A 19,141-nucleotide genomic window follows, 5' to 3' on the forward strand; every position below is an offset into this window, starting at 1 on the left:
GGAGCTCAGGAATTATTTGTTGAAAGGAGGAAAGAGGAAAAGATGGAAATGATGAATGAAGGGAGAAAGGGAAGAAGAAAGAATGTTCTTTGCTGTCTTCAGAACGAAGGAAGTCCAGTGAGGTTTTGTGATTCTCTCGGGAGCCTCTTTTAACAGTTTTGTTTGTTTGTAGGCTTTATACATCATCAATTATAGTAAGTTCCCATTGTTTTCAATATTGAAGCATTAGGATTATGACTTCAAAGTGTCAGGACCAGGCCACGATGTCTGAATCAGGATTGGAGACTCTTTGGGAGGAAGTGGAGTTCTTTGGTCTTTTTTGCTTGTACTTTCAGGCGTAGTTCAGTTTGCCCCACATAATATAAAGACAAATGCAATTAAAGCCATTTGTCAGTGCCATTCACTCACACATCTGGTCAAATTCCTGAGTCCTGCCCATGTTCCCTCCTAATTTTATTTTTTTAATACTGTTTCATCTTCTGCAACCCCCAACCACTGGCTTGGGCTAAGCTCTCAGCCCTCCCATCTGAACTACTGCCATAATCGCTTTGTAGTCAATCATTCCCCATGCTTCACCAACCCTGACCCCTCCTCTGCCTGCCCAACAGAATGCGTTTTCTCAAACTCAGTCTTAAGTTGCTTAATTGTCTTTGTTGCTCTCATCACTGACAAAGTAGATTTCCAAACTTTAATTGGAAAAGGAAACTTTAGTGTGTCATTATAAGACTTCTCATAATTTGTTCTCAGCGCTGCCTATTCTTACCATCTTCAAACCCCAATAAAGTACCATGTGTATTAGTTTACTAAAGCCTCTGTGACAAAGGACTACAGACTAGATGGCTAAGCAACAGAAATGTACTGTCCTACAAATTCCAGAGGCTAGAATTTCAAGAGCAAGGTGTTGATTCCTTCTGAGGGTCATGAGGGATGAATCTGTTCCAGGCTCCTCTCCTTGGCTTATAGATGGTGGTCTTCTCCCTGTGTCTTCACACAGTTCTCCCTCTCTATGTGTATATGCCCAAATGTCCTCTTTTTAGAAGGACTCCAGGCAATATGGATTAGGGTCCACCCTAATAACCTCCATTTATCACCTCCGTGAAGACCCTGTTTCCAAATCAGGTCACATTCTATGTGTTGGGGACTAGGATCTCAATATATGAATTTAGGGGGACACAATTCAACCCATAACATCACCTCACCAATTTGTTTCCTACTTCCAAGTTTTTACACATGTTGGACCATTTCCTTAGGCTTTTTTTTTTTTTTTTTCCCACCAATGCCTCAATTTCTACAGGTAGAGTGGATAAACTCAATTTTGTGTTTCTCCTCCTTCCTGTTCACCATTTCTTTGTATTCCTCACAGTACATCTTTCAGTGAATGGATGATATTTATTTGTTTTCATGTCCATCTCCTTATCTGTTTGTTCTCTCTTCTCAAGGACAGACATGATCTAATTTGCCATTTTGTTCCCAGCACCTAACACAGTTCCTGGCACACAGTAGGATAATTAAGTGTTTGAGGAAAATTTCTGATGAGCCAGAGGAAGTGACACATAACCTAAATCCCAAGGGAAGTCTAAAAATTATCCAAATGAAGAAAATGAGGAAAAGCCTTCCAGGCCTGCCCAGAGAAGTGATGCAATAAGGTATATTTGTGAAACAACTAGTATATAAAGTAGTGGGTTAGAGATGACAGGAAATATGGCTACAAATGGAGACAGAAGCAGTTCATGAAGGTTCCTGTGAGTTAAGGAGTTCTACCAGTTTTTTATACTCATTCAGTCCTTTATACACACATGTGCATGTTATGGACTGACTTCCTAGCATTTCATATTAAATCATTGAGAAGGCTTAAGCAAGGAAGGTGCATGATAATCTTTGTTTATTCAATATTAATTTTAACAGCAAAACAAAGACCGACCCAAGAGAGTCAAGGCTGGAAACAGGGAGGCCATTGAAGCCATTAGCCTGGCCCAGGCCAGAGACAATAAGAAAAGAACTCAGAGCAGAGATTACAGAGATTGAGAGGAGAGGGTGAATCACAGTGACACTGATCAGATAAAAATGGGTAAATTGGTGATGGCTTGAACATAAGATGGAGGAAGGAGAGACGGATAAATTCCTGGTCTGGCTGGATGACTGGGTGGATGATGGAGCCATTTGTAAAAACTTCAAAGACAGAGGAGAAGCACTTAGAAGGAAGTTAGGGGTATGATGTTTTAGCAGATAAGATATGGAGGAGGTCAAAAAGTTTAGTTGAATTACAGGCACTCAAGGGATATCCAATTGCATAACCAGGGAGATGGACATTCCTTTATTGTTGTTGTTCAGTCGCTAAGTCATGTCCCTACCAGTCTGGAACTTGAGAGAGATCTTAGCTGGAGATGGGGACTCTAGAGTCACTTACATAGAGAGGAGAGCTGAAGTCATGGGAGTAGATCTCATAATCCAGGGAAAATGTACAGAGAGAGGAGAGATAGGAACTAAGGATGAACACCTGGCCCCCGTATCAGCAGTCCAGCGGCTGTTGCTCTGTCCTATTTCTTCGTAACCATATATTTGGAAGACTACTCCCTTTCTAGGCTTGCATTAAATATGGCCATCTAGGGGCACGTTAGTTTACAAAGATAAATGCAATCTAAGGCAAAAAAAAAAAATAGCCTTTGGTGATCCTATTTTATTCTCATTTATTTTGCTAATTTTGTTTTGTTTGTTATTTGACACGCCAAAATGCTAAATATTTAGTCATTATTCATAAACCAAAAATCCCCTGGGAGTTCATGCACAATTACAATTGCTATAATTAGGTTAAATAAAATGCAACAGGTGAAGGTTAAAATCTGCCCCCTCTCCCTGCCTCCTTGAAAGGAACAAGGGAAGTCAAATTTTTACCTGGCAGAAATCCCATGTAATTATCACATCAAATTGAGTGCTGGGATCCTCCACTTTCAGAGATAAAAAAATAACTGGGAATCATTAGTGGACATGCCACAATTAATCTTCATTAAGAGTCAGCCAGTTCCAGATTCTATTCCAACAAACTACACACCTCCTCTCTCACATCTTGGTGCCTCTAGTATAGTACAGCCTCCACTGGTAGGGTATAGCCATCTAGCCTAGAACATGCATGAATATTGTTGACTAGCCTATTTTTCCTCAATAACATCAAAGTAGGTGAAGATGATTAGTTTAGTTTTTGACTGCTTTATGTGTCTGTTCTCAAATATCCTCTCCAAATCACCTATAAGGTGGAAACTGTACTGATTTTCTAACTAATACTCTTGTACTATAAACTAACTTTGACTTTGACTGTCATTCTCAGAATAAGATTATTGGCATGGTTTCCTTGCAGGTTAAGCTTTCTACTGGTAGTTCCTACAGTAACACAATCAAGACCTTTGACCTCCAAATCCCACTTCACATTGTACTGAGAACATGATCCAAAAGGAAGAATACTTTGTGTGCCAGAGACATTCACTGAAATAATATCTATCATAGAAAGATAATATCTCACAAATGGAGATGAAAGAAATAAATATCCATTTACCAGAATTTTATACAGCTCTTCAGTTCAGTTCAGTTCAGTCACTCAATCGTGTCCGACTCTTTGCGACCCCATGAACCGCAGCACGCCAGGCCTCCCTGTCCATCATCAACTCCTGGAGTCCACCCAAACCCATGTCCAGTGAGTCGGTGATGCCATCCAACCATCTCATCCTCTGTCGTCCCCTTCTTCTCCTGCCCTCCATCTTTCCCAGCTCTTACAACAGCATATGAAGAAAGAGCTAGGTGGGGGGAATTAAAGGAGATACCAATAATATTTCTATAATAAGCACAAGTGTATAAAAATGATAGCTATATGGATTAAAAACTTTAAGAGAACTTACATAAATAGTTTTTAAAAGGAAATTTTGTAGTTATTTGTTGACTTCCATCTATTTATTATTTTATATATATATATAAATTCTGTATAAAAGCCCTATGTGGAAGATGTCATCACTGCTGTCTTCATTTAACAGAAGAGGACAGTGGACTCAAGAATCACTCAAGACCAGTTTTTATATGTTGCAATGAAATGATTATGAATGGATTATCTTCTTTTCACTGTGTTTTTCATGAATGATACTGAATCATTTAAAGCAAATTTTCTTTTAATATTTGCTAGAAAGAATAGAATAATGAGCTTCGTCTTACAATAAATAACAGAACCAGTTCATTTTAAATTCTGTGGTTAGAAATGTAACCTCTAGAAGTGGCTCCTTCTTCTTTGACCATTGCAGAAAATGCCCTCTAACTCATTTTGGCAGAGAGCATCTCCACCCTCTGCCCCTGGGGTTCAGATGGACTGGTCTAGTCACCTTCCCCCTCATGACTTTCCGCATTGTCACTGATGACAGTGACCAAGAATCTCTGTTGGTTGTTAATAGGATACAAGAAAATGGGTGGAGCCATCTGTTTGAGTGAAAATGTGAAATGCAAGAAGGAAGGAGCCCTGTGGTTCTCCCTTCCTTGGTTGGCCGCAGCCCCTTTAAGCTAACACAAGCAAGCTCACTCAGTGCATCACCCAGAGAAAAGACTTGACGACTCACTTAAATGACTGACCTATTTCTGGGATCTCTGTTGTTGCAAATTACAAGAATATACTGTGTGCATTTTCAGGTAATTTGATACTATTGCCTTAAAATTCGCCAGTTCCGCCTCCTCCCTCCCTTCTTCCCTCCCCTGTTCAAATGGAATATCTGACCTTTTCCCTTGGCAGCCTGCTTCTCTTTTCCAGGTAACTGATGATGATTTTATACCCTGGATGATAATCAATATGTAGAAGCTGTCTTTATTGATTTGGATAAAACCACCAATTATGGCTATTTTGAGCAGAGCTCAATGAGATTAGATGTGATTATACTGCAAAGGGGTGTGAGCCCGCTGGCAGCCTGGCTGCTGTGAGGCTATTTAATTGTTACACATGCAAATAGGGTCCTATGACACAGCACCCACACGGTGGGCACTGTCTCCACCCTTTGTAGACCAGAACCTCCAAGCTAGACCTCCAGGCTCTGCATGTTTCAGACTACACTTAGGACCCCCATGAACCTGTCTCAGAGACAGCAAAGAGAATGATTCAAAGAGAAGCCATGGCCTGCATCAAACCTATTTACTCCAGTCACCACTCTGTCATTTACCCAGAAATCAGAAGCAGCAACAATTCCAAGAATATATAGATTTCAGGCAGATTGGTAAGAATGTCAGGAGACAAGAAGGAAGGACATGGCAGGCTATAGCTCAGACAGATTTGCTTGGTTTAGAAGGCCCTTCCCATTCCCCCCTCACATCCTGATAGTCCTAGATTGACTGTTACACCTCCTTGGAAGCCCCTTAATATGGTATGAAAGACACCATTATATTCCAGTGATTAGGAACATGGATTTGGGAGCTTATTCCTACTTTTTTTGCTGTGGTTTTACACCAATTACCAAAACTTTCTGTGTTCAATTTGCAAAGTAGGATCAATAACAGAATACTTAGAATTCTACTTGGCCCTCTGTCCCTAACCCTCGGTTTGCATGGAAAAAAGCAGTGGAGGGATTTCCCTGGTGGTGCGGTGGCTAAGATTCTGCACTCCCAACGCCGGGGGCCCAGGTTTGATCCCTGGTCGGGGAACCAGATCCCACATGCTGCAACTAAGAGTTCACATGCCACAACTAAGACCCAGTGCAGCCAAACAAATAAATAAATAAATATTTTTTTTTTAGAAAAAGGAGAAGCACTGGAGCCATAGACCTGAGTGCACACCTCTGCTCTCTACACTTAACCGCCTATATAACCTATACCTACATCCCTTCACCCACAGCAGCTACGTAACATCTGCAATTACCTTAGCCCACGAAAGGTGCCATACCTGATTATTCTCTTCCTCCCCTCATTCAGTCTCTGGTAGTCCTGCCCTTAGCCATTTGGGAACACAGACTTCCTCCAGCCATTGAAGGCTCGTGCTTGTGCTTAGCACAGGCTTAGTCACTCAGTCGTGTCCGACTCTGCGATCCCACGGACTGTAGCCCACCAGGCTCCTCTGTCCATGGAATTCTCCATTTTCCAGGTAAGAATACTGAAGTGGGTTGCCATGCCCTCCTCCAGGGGATCTTCCCAACCCGGGGATCAAACCCGGGTCTCCCATATTGCAGGTAGATTCTTTATTGACTGAGCCACCAGGAAAGCCCATTGAGGGCTTGGTAGCACTAAAAGGTTATAAGCTTGAAAACAACACATCTATATTCTACTCATTGATTCATTCATCCATTAATTCAAGCAGAACATCTTGAGCATTTACTAAATGAGGCCTGATTCTGTGTGCTAGAGTACAGCCTTGAGTGAAGCAGACAAGGTCCCTGAAGAAGTGGAACCTACATTCCAAGGAAGGAGGAGAGATACTAAACATATGTAAACAAACAACTGGAAGAATATTAATCATTTTAGTGCTGTGGGTAGAGAAAGCAGGGTTATGTGGCTGACATGACTTGTGCATGGGCACTGAGGAATGGCTGCTGACTTGATGAGAAGGTGCCTTCCTAAAGGGGTGACCTCAAAACTAAGACAGGAAGACCAAGAAGGAGTTCTCTAGGTGGAGTTCTGGGCAGAGCTGTAGCAAGGCCATGAGACGGGAACAGGCTGGTAGGTTTAAGGAACACAAAAGCCAATCTGGAGAGTCTGTGCTAAACAAAGTAAAGGGGTTTCCTGGAGCAAAATCTCCAGCGCCCCAGCCCCCACTCGTCAGTACCTCCCATTTTGGGGTCCCTACAATGACTCAGAACAGTCATGACTCACTTCTGTCTCTTTAACAGTGACTCTCTCCAGAGTCAAGCCAAAAGTGAAGCCAGCCTTATTGTTCCTACAGCTCCTGCTACACTGTACAATATCACCTGGCTGGTAGAGTTCTAGCTACTGCCCTGTCTCATCCATAGTCATCAAGATAAAAAACAAGAACAGGGATGCTTGTCTGGGCGGCAGAAACATTCCCCTCTCTGTGTGTTGCACTCAACTGTCGGCCTAGAGAGTTGACTTGGTGGTCGGTTCCCCTGCCAGCCTATCTATCTGTTGATGTCTTCAGTTCCATCAGGCTACCTTGGGAACAACAGCTACAACTCTCTCACCAAGCCTGGAACTGAGGCCATTTAAAAAGGCCGGTGCTGGAGGTACCATTGTCTCACTAGAGCCAAGACCAGGGCCCACTCAAAAGCCTGTCCTGGGATGCCTCAGGCCAAACAAAAATCTGGGTGGGGACCCAGCCCCACCCATGAGTGAACAGGCTGCATAAAGACTTCTTGAGCCCACAGTCATCTCAAGACATGCCCCTAGATATGGTCCTGCCCACCAGAGGGCCAAGACTCAGCTCACCCATCAGTGGGCAAGCAGCAGCCATGCCCTCCAGGAAGCCTGCACTAACCTCTAGACCAGCCTCACTCACTAGGAAGCAGACATCAAAGGCAAGAAAACTATGACCCCACAGCTGTGGAACCAGCCCACTTACAGCAAGCAGACCCTACCCTGGGAGCAGCTGGTCCCTGGCCCTGCCCACCAGTAGGCAAATGCAAGCTTTGGGACACCCAGACCCCACACCCAACTATGTCAGAAACCATAAGTTTGTTTTCTATGTCTGTGAGTCTGTTTCTGCTTTGTTCAAATAAGTTCATTTGTATCATTTTTTTTTTAGGTTCCACATATAAGTGATATCACAAGATTTGTCTTTCTCTGACTTATGTCACTCAATATGACAATCTCTAGGTCTACCCTTGTTGCTACAAATGGCATTATTTCATTCTTTTTATGGCTGAGTAATATTCCATTGTATATATGTACTACATCTTCTTTATCCAGTGCTCTTTTGATGGCCATTTACATCGCTTCCATGTCCTGGCAATTGTAAACAGTGCTGCAATGAACATTGGGGTGCCTGTATCTTTTTACTCAATACCTTGTAATAACTTACAGTGGAAAAGAATCTGAAAAAGAATATGTGTGTGCATGTGTGTGCTTAACTAAATCACTTTGCTTTACACTTGAAATTAACACAACATTGTAAATTAACTATATTTCAATAAAAGAGAAAAAAAGAGTAGTTATGAAGAGAGTACAAATTCAGGGTTTTTAAAATGAATTTGAAATTAAGATATCAGAAACTTAAAATAATCATGTATTTCTATACACTGCTATACAAAAATCTATAATACACAAACACAAACACGAAAAAATCCCTAATAGATATGTTGCTGTTGTTGTTGCTCAGTCGCTAAGTCATGTTGAACTCTTTGCGACCCCATGGACTATAGCTCACCAGATTCCTCTGTCCATGGGGCTTCCCAGGCAAGAATACTGGAGTGGGTTGCCATTCTCTTCTCCAGGGGAATCTTCCTGGACCACGGATTGAACCCATGTCTCCTGCATTGGCAAGCAGATTCTTCCACTGAGCCATCAGGGAAGGCCATATTGATACACACACACACACACACAATGGAATGCAAACATAACATTAAAGATAGACGTCATATCACACAAGAACAAAAGAAAAAGGGGAAAAGAGAGACTTACAAAAAACAAATCCAAAACAATTAACAAAATGGTAATAAGAGCACACGTACTGATAATTACCTTATCCGTAAACAGACTAAATGCTCCAATCAAAAGACACAGACTAGCTGAATGGATATAAAATCAAGTTCTGTGTATATGCTGCCTACAAGAGACTCACCTCAGATCTAGAGACACAAACAGACTGAAAGGGAGGGGATGGAAAATGGTATTCCATGCAAACGGTAATAGAAAGTAACCTAGAGTAATGATACTTGTATCAGGGTAAAATAATGCTCTGCTCTGTAGCACCCTTCTCTTTTCTAGCATAAAATGAGGATAGGACAACAGGCTGTGGAGTCAGGTGGACCTAGGTTCAAGTCCACTGATTAAATGTGTGAACCTGAGCAAGCATTCTCCCTAGGCCTCATCTTCCTCATCTGTAAAATAGGAAGAATAATAATACCTGCATCACAGGTTATAAAGCACCAGCACAGGGCTTATTATAGAAGGAGACTCTTAATTTTTTATCGTTGTTACTTCTGGACCAAGAGGTACACTTTGACTTTAATAATAGTTCCCTCTTCACCACCTGTGATACTAAGAAGGAGACTCAGCCTGGAAACCAGTCAGCAACTCCTCGGTTCTTGAACTACTGATTCCTCCAATGACAACCCCAGACTCTCAATTTCTCAAGCAGAACTCTGAGCATCTGCCCAGCAGTGGCTGAATATATAGGAGATATACAGCCTTGTTTCTTTCTCTGAGCCTCTGACTACTGCAGAAACCATATTGGCCACTCTGATTTGTGCACACACCTGGATAAGCATTAAATTCATGGTGTCAGAAATCAAGCCTGGAACACCCACTGAAGGGTCCTTACTTTTTTACATTCTTGCTTTTCATGTGCCTTTGAGTTGCCAAAGGACATTTTTGTTAAGTTAAAAAAAAAAATGCTAGCATAGTTCGCTTTTGGAAAAAGCTTCTCATGAAAGCTGCAAGCTTTTGGGGGGCTGAAAGAACAATTGGAAACTCCAAGTGTGACTTCTGGCCCCATCATTTAAGGCTGAATTCTCCTCTTGGAAACACAGTGGTGGTCTCCATTGCATAATGTAGATGCCTGGCATGCACTTAAATCCTATTCATGTGAAGAGTAGCTCAGCTTACAGCAAAGGTAGAATATGCAATGGGCTCTGTGGTGCTGTCAAAACAGGGTTGATGGAGAGAATCTTCCTGTGAATGCTCTATCCATTCTGACAACAGCCTGACATTTGTGAGGTGGGAGGACTATGGCGATTAGGACTACACTGGGTGAGCAGAGATGTGTCACAGTACTTCCCAGATACAAGACTGAGAAATGGATCATATTTTACGCTAAAATTTAATACTGCTTTTGAACATCTTGCCAGGAGCTATTCAAAAGACAGCGACTGTATTAGGATTAAGGGTCTCGAAGACTGAGAACAATGGGCCCAGTCATGGATTAGGTCAGCAATTCTGACAAAATTATTCACACTTTTTGTGGCCATGTTAATGCTGATCTCTTCACTGAGGCAGGAAACCAACCTTCTCTCTCTCTCTTTAAAACTAGTTTTGGTTACTTGGCCTTCAGATTATACACTTACTGAGACTCTACATTCACTGTACATCTACTTCTGCTTTATTGACTATGCCAAAGCCTTTGACTGTGTGGATCACAACAAACTGGAAAATTCTTAAAGAGATGGGAATACCAGACCACCTGACCTTCCTCTTGAGAATTCTATATGCAGGTCAGGAAGCAACAGTTTGAACTGGACATGGAACAACAGACTGGTTCCAAATAGGGAAAGGAGTATGTCAAGGCTGTATATTGTCACCCTGCTTATTTAACTTATATGCAGAGTACATCATGAGAAATGCTGGGCTGGAAGAAGCACAAGCTGGAATCAAGATTGCTGGGAGAAATACCAATAACCTCAGATAAACAGATGACACCACCCTTATGGCAGAATGCTTAGAACTAAAGAGCCTCTTGATGTAAGTGAAAGAGGAGAGTGAAAAAGTTGGCTTAAAACTCAACATGCAGAAAACTAAGATCATGGCATCTGGTCCCATCACTTCATGGCAAATAGATGGGGAAACAATGGAAACAGTGACAGACTTTATTTTGGGGAGCTCCAAAATCAATGCAGATGGTGATTGCAGCCATGAAATTAAAGACACACTTGCTCCTTGGAAGAAAAGCTATGACCAACCTAGACAGCATATTAAAAAGCAGAGCCATGACTTTGCCAACAAAGATCCGTCTAGTCAAGGCTATGGTTTTTACAGTAGTCATGTATGAATGTGAGAGTTGGACTATAAAGAAAGCTGAGCGCAGAAGAATTGATGCTTTTGAACTGTGGTGTTGGAGCAAGACTCTTGAGAGTCCCTTGGACAGCAAGGAGATCCAACCAGTCCATCCTAAAGGAAATCAGTCCTGAATATTCATTGGAAGGACTAATGTTGAAGCTGAAACTCTAATACTTTGGCCATCTGATACGAAGAACTGACTCATTTGGAAAGACCCTGAGGCTGGGAAAGATTGAAGGCAGCAGGAGAAGGGGATGACAGAGGATGAGATGGTTGGATGGCATCACCAACTCAACGGACATGAGTTTGAGTGGACTCCGGGAGTTGGTGATGGACAGGGAGGCCTGGCGTGCTGCAGTCCATGAGGTCACAAAGAGTTGGACACGACTGAGTGACTGAATTGAACTGAACTGACACTCTACATGCTACAAATTAACTTGACTACAAAGAAAGTAAAATACAATATCTTTTAAAATCCACTGATCTTGAACTGCATAATGTCTGTGGCTTCCCAAAGTATTTTCCCATCTTCATTTTAACCCAACTAGACCAGTGATTCCTCACTAGGTAAAATACATATATGGTCACTGAGAAAGGAAACAAGGCCCATTCCATGGCTGGTTCTCTCTTCCCTCTGCTTGTCACAAAGATAACTTCTTTCCTTTATTTATTTATTCCGTTGTTTCAAATTTCATTTCAAGAAATAAATTCAGTCCAATATTCCCATTCAGTCCAGGGTGTTGAAAAATATCCTGATGCTGGGAAACACTGAGGGCAGGAGGAGAAGGGGGCAACAGTGAATGAGATGGTTGGATGGCATTACGGACTCAATGGACATGAGTTTGAGCAAACTCAAGGAGACAATGAAGGACAGGGAAGCCTGGTGTGCTGCAGTCCATAGGGTTGCAAAGAGTCAGACACCACTTAGTGACTGAACAACAACAGTGTTCTCATGGCTTCAGCCACCATGATGCTAGTGGCAGTCCCGCTCCTTACTCTATCTCCCAACATGTATTACTTACTATCCGCTGGGTACACATCCCTACCTGGTTGTCCTACAAGCACCCCAAGTCTAAAGCTTAACTCATCCTCTTCCTGCCTCCTCTTCCTGAACTTCTAACAGATGAAACGTTATCCACACATTTTGCCCAGGCCAGAAAACTGGAAGTAATGATTGATTCCCATTTCTCTCACTCAAGTTATCCATGTGTGGTAAGTCACTTCAGCCATGTCTGTCTCTTTGCGACCCTATGGACTGTAGCCCCCCAGGTTCCTCTGTGTATGGGATTCTCCAGGTAAGAATACAGGAGTGGGTTGCCATGTCCTACTCCAGGGGATTTTCCCAACCCAGGGATCAAACTCACATCTCTTTTGTCTCCTGCATTGGCAGGAGGATTCTTTACCACTAGCACACTTGGGAAGCACAACTGCTTAATAAAACTTAATCGCTCTGACTGTAAATATCTCTTAATTATATATCTTTTTCCTACCTTGGAGAAGGAAATGGCAACCCATTCCAGTATTCTTGCCTGGAGAATCCCATGAGCAGAGAAGCCTGAGGGGCTACAGTCCATGGGGTCGCAAAGAGTCAGACACGACTGAAGCGACTTAGCACGCACGCAGTGTCCCCTTAGCTCAAGCTTGTATCATGTTTTAACCTGGATCACTGTATCAGCCTCCCATCAGTTCTCTCTGACTCAGTTCTTGTCCTCTTCCAATGGACTCTATGCAAGTAAGAGTGATCTTTCTGAAATGAGATTTTGTCTGATTGTGTCACTCACTGCAAAAATCCATCACTGGCTCTCCATGGCTCTCAGTCCAAATTCCTTTGCTTGGCTTAAAAAGTCTTCCATAATCTGACCCTATCATATGTATATAGCTCCATCTTCCATCACTGCCTGCCTGCTGTCACCCTCCCACTCACTTTCTCCTCCACGTATGCACGCATGGCACTCTTGCTTCTGCAACTGTCTCCCTCTTCTCTGCCTACTTCCTTCTGTTTATCCAGCACTGACCTGGTGGTATAGCCTCCAGTGAGACTTCTAGGATCAGTCTCCTTCCTGATTAGACTGTGACCTCCTTAAAGACAGGGCTCATGTCTTCCTTATTTTGGGATCTACAATTTCTAGCAGACGGCTTCTCACATGATTCACAGTAAAAGTTCAAAGGCTGAATGAGAAGCTTGATCTCAGGGTACTATAGTTTTAAGGGCAGCCCTAATAGCAGCCTACCATCTTGCTCAGAGTCTTCATGAAAAAATTACTCCATGAGTCCACCTGGAGTCTCCTGGGATTCTGAAGCAGGTATGTAAATAGATCCCCCATCGGTTAGAAGCTATCAGCCAAGCAAAGCTCCTTCACCCTTCTGAAAATTCTCAATAGCTCTGTTTCACTTTGCAGGTGGGATAACTGAGGCAAGAATGTTGGTGGCAAAAACAAAAAACAAACACCTTTCGAGTCTTGAGCAAGTCTGTCTTCATATGTTATCAACTGGAATTTAATGGGACTACAAGAACTTGGCGACCTGATTTATTTTGAAAGAGAAAATTTTAATATATTTTTATAAGAATTTAGGAAGAATAGACAAACAAAATGCAGAATGCTAATACTAATCCCAAACAAGAATAAATATTAAGAGAGTCATAACAAAGTTACTATTATTAAAAGCATCTCACATTTATCTCATTTAATCCTCACAATAACTCTATCAGTTAAGTACTACTTCGATCTCCATTTGTCACAGGGAGAAATTAATGCTCAGAGATGCTCAGAATCTTGCCCAGTGCCATACACATGAATGAGCAGCACAGTCAACATTTGAACACAGGTCTTCCTGACTTCACAGTCTGTATTTTCTATCAGAGACCTGCATTGCCACTCTAAATTTTTATATATTCAGTATCCTGTGATAAATCATAATGGGAAGGAACATTAAAAAGAAAGTGTGTATGTGTGTACACATACTTTGCAATATATATACATGCATACATACAGTATATATACATACATACTTTGCAATATAGCACCAGAGTGGTTGCCATTTCCTTCTCTGAAACTATTATTACAACACTGTAAATCAACTATAGCTCAATAAAAAATTTTTAATTAATACAGATTTTTCCCTTACATGTAGCCAGTGTAATACATAACTATCTATTGAATGAAAACAAGTGAGTGAAAAATCCATCTAGAATTCTTTGCTGATTCTTGTTCAGATTTCTTTTGTTCACATAACAGGTTCTCCAGGGATCCTCAGGTCAAGCTGGATAGCATCTACTGAGATTTTTTTTTAAGAAAAGTCTAACCATTGCCCATATTAGACATGAACAGGATACAGACACATTGTATTTCTTGCTTCTGCAAACATTCAAGGTGGAACTGATCAATATAGCTTTCTGTGAATATGGAACTTCTATAATTGCACTGTCCACTATAGAATAGCCACATGTAGCTGTCCAGGACATGAAATATCACTAGTGTGATTAATAAAAGTTTAAATGTTATTTAATTTTAACTAATTTATATTTAAACAGCCATAGGGGGCTCTTTTTAGCAAAGAAGTTTCATTTAATAGCTATTTATTGGGCACCTACTACATGTCAGGCACTGAGCTAGAGGCTGGGAGTACAGTGAGATGAAAAATAAAGCAATCTATTATTTTTAAGGAGCTGCTAGTCTAATAAAGCTAGATATCAAAGATAAAGAAGATATGGTACTATGTACAATGGAGTACTATTTAATCATAAAAAAGAATGCAGTAATGTCATATACAGCATCATGCATGCAACTAGAGATCATCATACTAAGTGAAGTAAGTCAGAAAGAGATGAATATCATTTGAGATCACTTATATATGGAATCTAAAATATGACACAATGAACCTATTTACAAAACAGAAAATGGCTACCTGATGCAAAAAGCCAACTCATTAGATAAGACTCCAATGCTGGGAAAGATGGAAGGCAAGAGGAGAAGGGGGCAACAGAGGATAAGATGGTTGGATAGCATCACAGACTCAATGGACATGAGCCTGAGCAAACTCCGGAAGATAGTGAAGGACAGGGAAGCCTGGCGGCTACAGTCCATGGGGTCACAAAGAGTCGGATACTACTTAGCAAGTAAACAACTGCAACAACAAAACAAAAACAGACTCACAGAGAGCATATTTGTGGCTGCCAAGGGGGAAGAAATTGAGGCAAGAATAGAGTGGGATTTTAAAAAAATTAATGCAGCATATAAATATCCAATGTTTTATGCTTACATTCATGATGAATATGATTTTACCTTAAGTGAAACTAAAACCATGAAATAATTACAGGAAATGCTTTATAATGGGAAAAAAAATGAAGCAAAATGAACAAAAAACTCTGTGAAGGGGGCTGCCTCCAGTCTCAGATGAATATATAGCTTACCACCCTCACCAAGGTATTTAATACTTCTGAGAGTGAAGGGGATGCTGTTAATAATTACAGACAACAGAAATTTGTTTCTCATGAAGGCTGGAGGCTGGAGCACAGACATAACATAATACAAAATGTCGGGTGTTCCGTACCATATTCATGGAATAAACAGTAAAGCATGTAAATAAATAAAAATAAATCAAGGAGGACTTCATGAAGGAGGTGATACTGAACTAGAACTTTAAGGATATATACAAATGGGAGTGGGGAAGACTCTCCAAGACATGAAAATGTACAGGCAAAGGCCGGGGACAGGAAAAGGTAAGAATCGCAACTAGAATTATTTGTTAGAGCCCCAAGCAAGGTGAGTCCAAACCCTAGCATCTGCTTTAGAGCCTATATTTTCACTCATTATTTCATACCTCCTTTCAAGAGTTGATCACTGATCTAACCTTCCATCTTGACTTCATGTACAGAATAACAAGACACTTTGCAAGTCAAGTTTTCTCCAGGTAAGCCCACATAAAGAATTTCTAGATGGACGGGTCCCCTCTGTACCATGCTTATGGAAGCTGTGGTCCTCGTTGGCAAAGAGAGGCCATCCAGAGATGCTCTGTGATGTAAGATGACAGGAAGGGGCTCTGGGAAGAGGATGCCAAGAAATGCAAGGGAAGGTGGAGGGAACCTAAAATGAAGTCATGGGTCTACCCCAGGTGGGGCAGGAGAAAAAGGAATTTTGATTCTTTCAATCATCACTACCTACCTGGGCAGTAGGTACTGTTAGTCTCATTTTATTAGTGAGACAGTCTCAGAGAAGACAAAAAATAAAATTGCCCAGAGTCACGCCATTGAGAAGTGGAGAGGTGTGTATGAACCCTTTGCACGTTACCCTCTTCCTCTCTGCTCCTATAATGATGGGTGAAGCTCGGCAAGAGGACTTGGAAAAGGAAAGGGAAGAGGCTTCTGTGCCCCAATTAATGAGAAAGCAGACAATTAAAGAAGAGTCGTTACTCAGATGGGCATCATTGTAGGGTTTTGTTGGGAAGTAAAGATTGCTTTGGGCTTCCCTGGTGGCTCACTGGTAAACAGTCCACCTGCCAGTGCAGGAGACACGGGTTCAATTCCTAAGTTGGGAAGATCCCCTGGAGAAGGAAATGAAAACCCAGTGGTCTTGCCTTGAAAATCCCATGGACAGAGGAGTCTGATGGGCTATAGTCCGTGGGGTTGCAAAAGAGTCAGACACAACTCAGTGACTAAACAACAACAACACAGATTCTTCTGCTTTTTTCCTTGTTTGCTTTTTGTCTTCTTGGAATGAAAACCAAAAGTATCACATATTTTATCAAAATCATATACCTATTCCTTGTGATAAGAAAACCTACCACACCAAACATTGCTCTAACAGAACACATTAAAGTAGCAAATTATTTTTATTTTGCCTGAGTATATCAATTCCTGGGATTTCCCCTGAAGCTCAGTGGTAAAGAATCGGCCTGCAATGCAGGAGATGCAGGAGGTGAGGGTTTGATTCTTGGGTCAGGAAGTTCCCCTGGAGAAGGGAATGGCAACCCCCTCCAGTATTCTCGCCTGGAGAATTCCATGGAAAGAGGAGCCTGGTGGGCTATAGTCCATAGGGTCTCAAAGAGTTGGACATGACTTAAGTGACTGAGCACAGCACATATAAATTACTAAATGCTTCTGGTTGCTCTAGCAAATGTCATGTGAAAGCTATTATCTTGCCCTCATTCCCTGGTCAAATACTATTGTGTTGAAAGCCAGTGCCTGGCCTGAAAGCCTGTGACCTCAAATACTCTCTTGATGTCTACAATTTTGAAAACTGTTTTGTGGATTTTTATGTGACTTTTGAAATAACTATAGCAGAGAGGTAACTCTCAAAGGCTGATGTTATCTTGGATCCATAGTTTTTTAACATTTTCCTTCAACTCTTCATTGGATAAAATAATAACAAAAATCTTTTCAAAATCTCACGGAGACAATCCCATTGAGTTGGCCCCATAGGAGGCTATGGGCAGGGTGCACACGAGTCATGCAGCAGAAAGTGAAAATGAAAGTCGCTCAGTTGTGTGACTCTTTGTGACCCCATGGACTATACAGTCCATGGAATTCTCCAGGCCAGAATACTGGAGTGGATAGACTTTCCCTTCTCTAGGGGATCTTCCCAACCCAGGGATCAAATCCAGGTCTCCCATATTGCAGGTGGATTCTTTACCAGCTGAGCCACAAGGGAAGCCCCAAAATACTGGTGGGTAGCCTATCCCTTCTCCAGTGGATCTTCCCAACCCAGGAATCGAACCGGGGTCTCCTGCATTGCAGGTGGATTCTTTACCAACCAAGCTATCAGGGAAGCCCTCATGCAGCAGGGCTACCTCTTAATAGAGAACAACAGCTATGAGACGACAAGCCCTTGTGACATATCGCAAGCCCTCTTCTTCTGATTCCAAGTGAAGGCATCACATTTGGACCATCAGATCCACATCTCAATCCTTTCTATAAACGGAAGAGCCTGCAAAGATCATTGCTGGACTCCTTCTGAGGTATGGGCTGATGCCCAAGAAAGTAGAGACTATGGGCTCTTTCAGGAAGCCCACAACTTGGTAGACCATGACATGGACTCATGATTCAATAGCTTACTTGAGAGGTTCAGTTCATCTGAAGCTCCTTTAGAGAGCCCCCAGACTATAAAAAATGAAGTTTTCCAGGCCCCCAGGGAGGGGAACAGAAACTGTGTTTGGGAGCAGGGGGCTCACAATACACTATAAAAGCATCTCCTGGAAGCAGACTAATTTTAATTCAATTGAGACTAGAAACAACAGCTCCTGGCATCATGCAAATCAAAGTACCAAGGAGATTTTCTTACATGAAAGTATGGCAACTTGCCTTTTCTCAGAGTAGCTAAATAGGAAAAAACACAAATTAGGTTAGAGAAAGTGGAAGCTGGCTTAAAACTCAACATTCAAAAAACTAAGATTATGGCATGCAGTCCCATCACTTCGTGGCAAATAGATGGAGAAACAATGGAAACAATGACAGACTTTATTCTCTTGGGCTGCAAAATCACTGCAGACGGTGACTACAACCATGAAATTAAAAGACGCTTGCTCCTTGGAAGAAAAGCTATGACCAACCTAGACAGTGTTTAAAAAGCAGAGATATCACTTTGCTGACAAAGGTCCATACAGTCAAAGCTATGATTTTTCCAGTAGTCATGGATGGATGTGAGAGTTGGACCATAAAGAAGGCTGAGTGCTAAAGAACTGATGCTTTTGAACTATGCTGCTGGAGAAGACTCTTGAGAGTCCCCTGGACAACAAGGAGATCAAACCAGTCAATCTGAAAGGAAATCAGCCCTGAATATTCTGGACTGATGCTGAAGCCGAAGCTCCAATATTTTGGCCACCTGATATGAAGAGACAACTCATTGGAAAAGTCTCTAATGCTGGGAAATATTGAGGGAGGAGGAGAAGGGGGTGACAGAGGATGAGATGGTTGGATAGCATCACTGACTCAATGGACATGAGTTTGAGCAACTCCAGGAGATAGTGAAGGACAGGGAAGCCTGGCATGATGCAGTCCATGGGGTTGTGAAGAGTCAGACATGACTGAGCAACTGAATAACAACAAGGCTAGAGAATGACTGGCTGACAAGAAGAAAAACTATTTGGATGTCAAAAAATTACATAGTTTGAAAAATATTCAGTTGTGTCTAATTGGAGAGTTTGAATATGAGTATGTGTATCCATGTGAATGTGTATAAAATTTAGTCTCCCAACTAGGAGACTGAAAGTAAATCTTTTGAAGACAGAGGCTGCTATATCTGGGCTAAGTTGA

At 41.8% G+C, this 19,141-nt stretch overlaps 2 long non-coding RNA genes across 3 annotated transcripts in view; one reads left to right on the plus strand and one right to left on the minus strand.

The window, feature by feature from the left end:
- LOC145520061 (uncharacterized) overlaps positions 1–19,141 on the minus strand; it is a 200,538-nt gene that overhangs the window by 22,595 nt on the left and 158,802 nt on the right. The window lies entirely within an intron of this gene.
- LOC145532422 (uncharacterized) lies at positions 5,050–6,447 on the plus strand. The gene is made up of 3 exons (XR_014073304.1): positions 5,050–5,234; positions 5,926–6,094; positions 6,308–6,447. It is a non-coding gene; the product is annotated as an uncharacterized LOC145532422 (long non-coding RNA).

Source organism: Giraffa tippelskirchi, chromosome 1, assembly GCF_054371585.1.
Source record: "Giraffa tippelskirchi isolate mGirTip1 chromosome 1, T2T-mGirTip1v1.2.pri, whole genome shotgun sequence".
Lineage (NCBI taxonomy): Eukaryota > Metazoa > Chordata > Mammalia > Artiodactyla > Giraffidae > Giraffa > Giraffa tippelskirchi.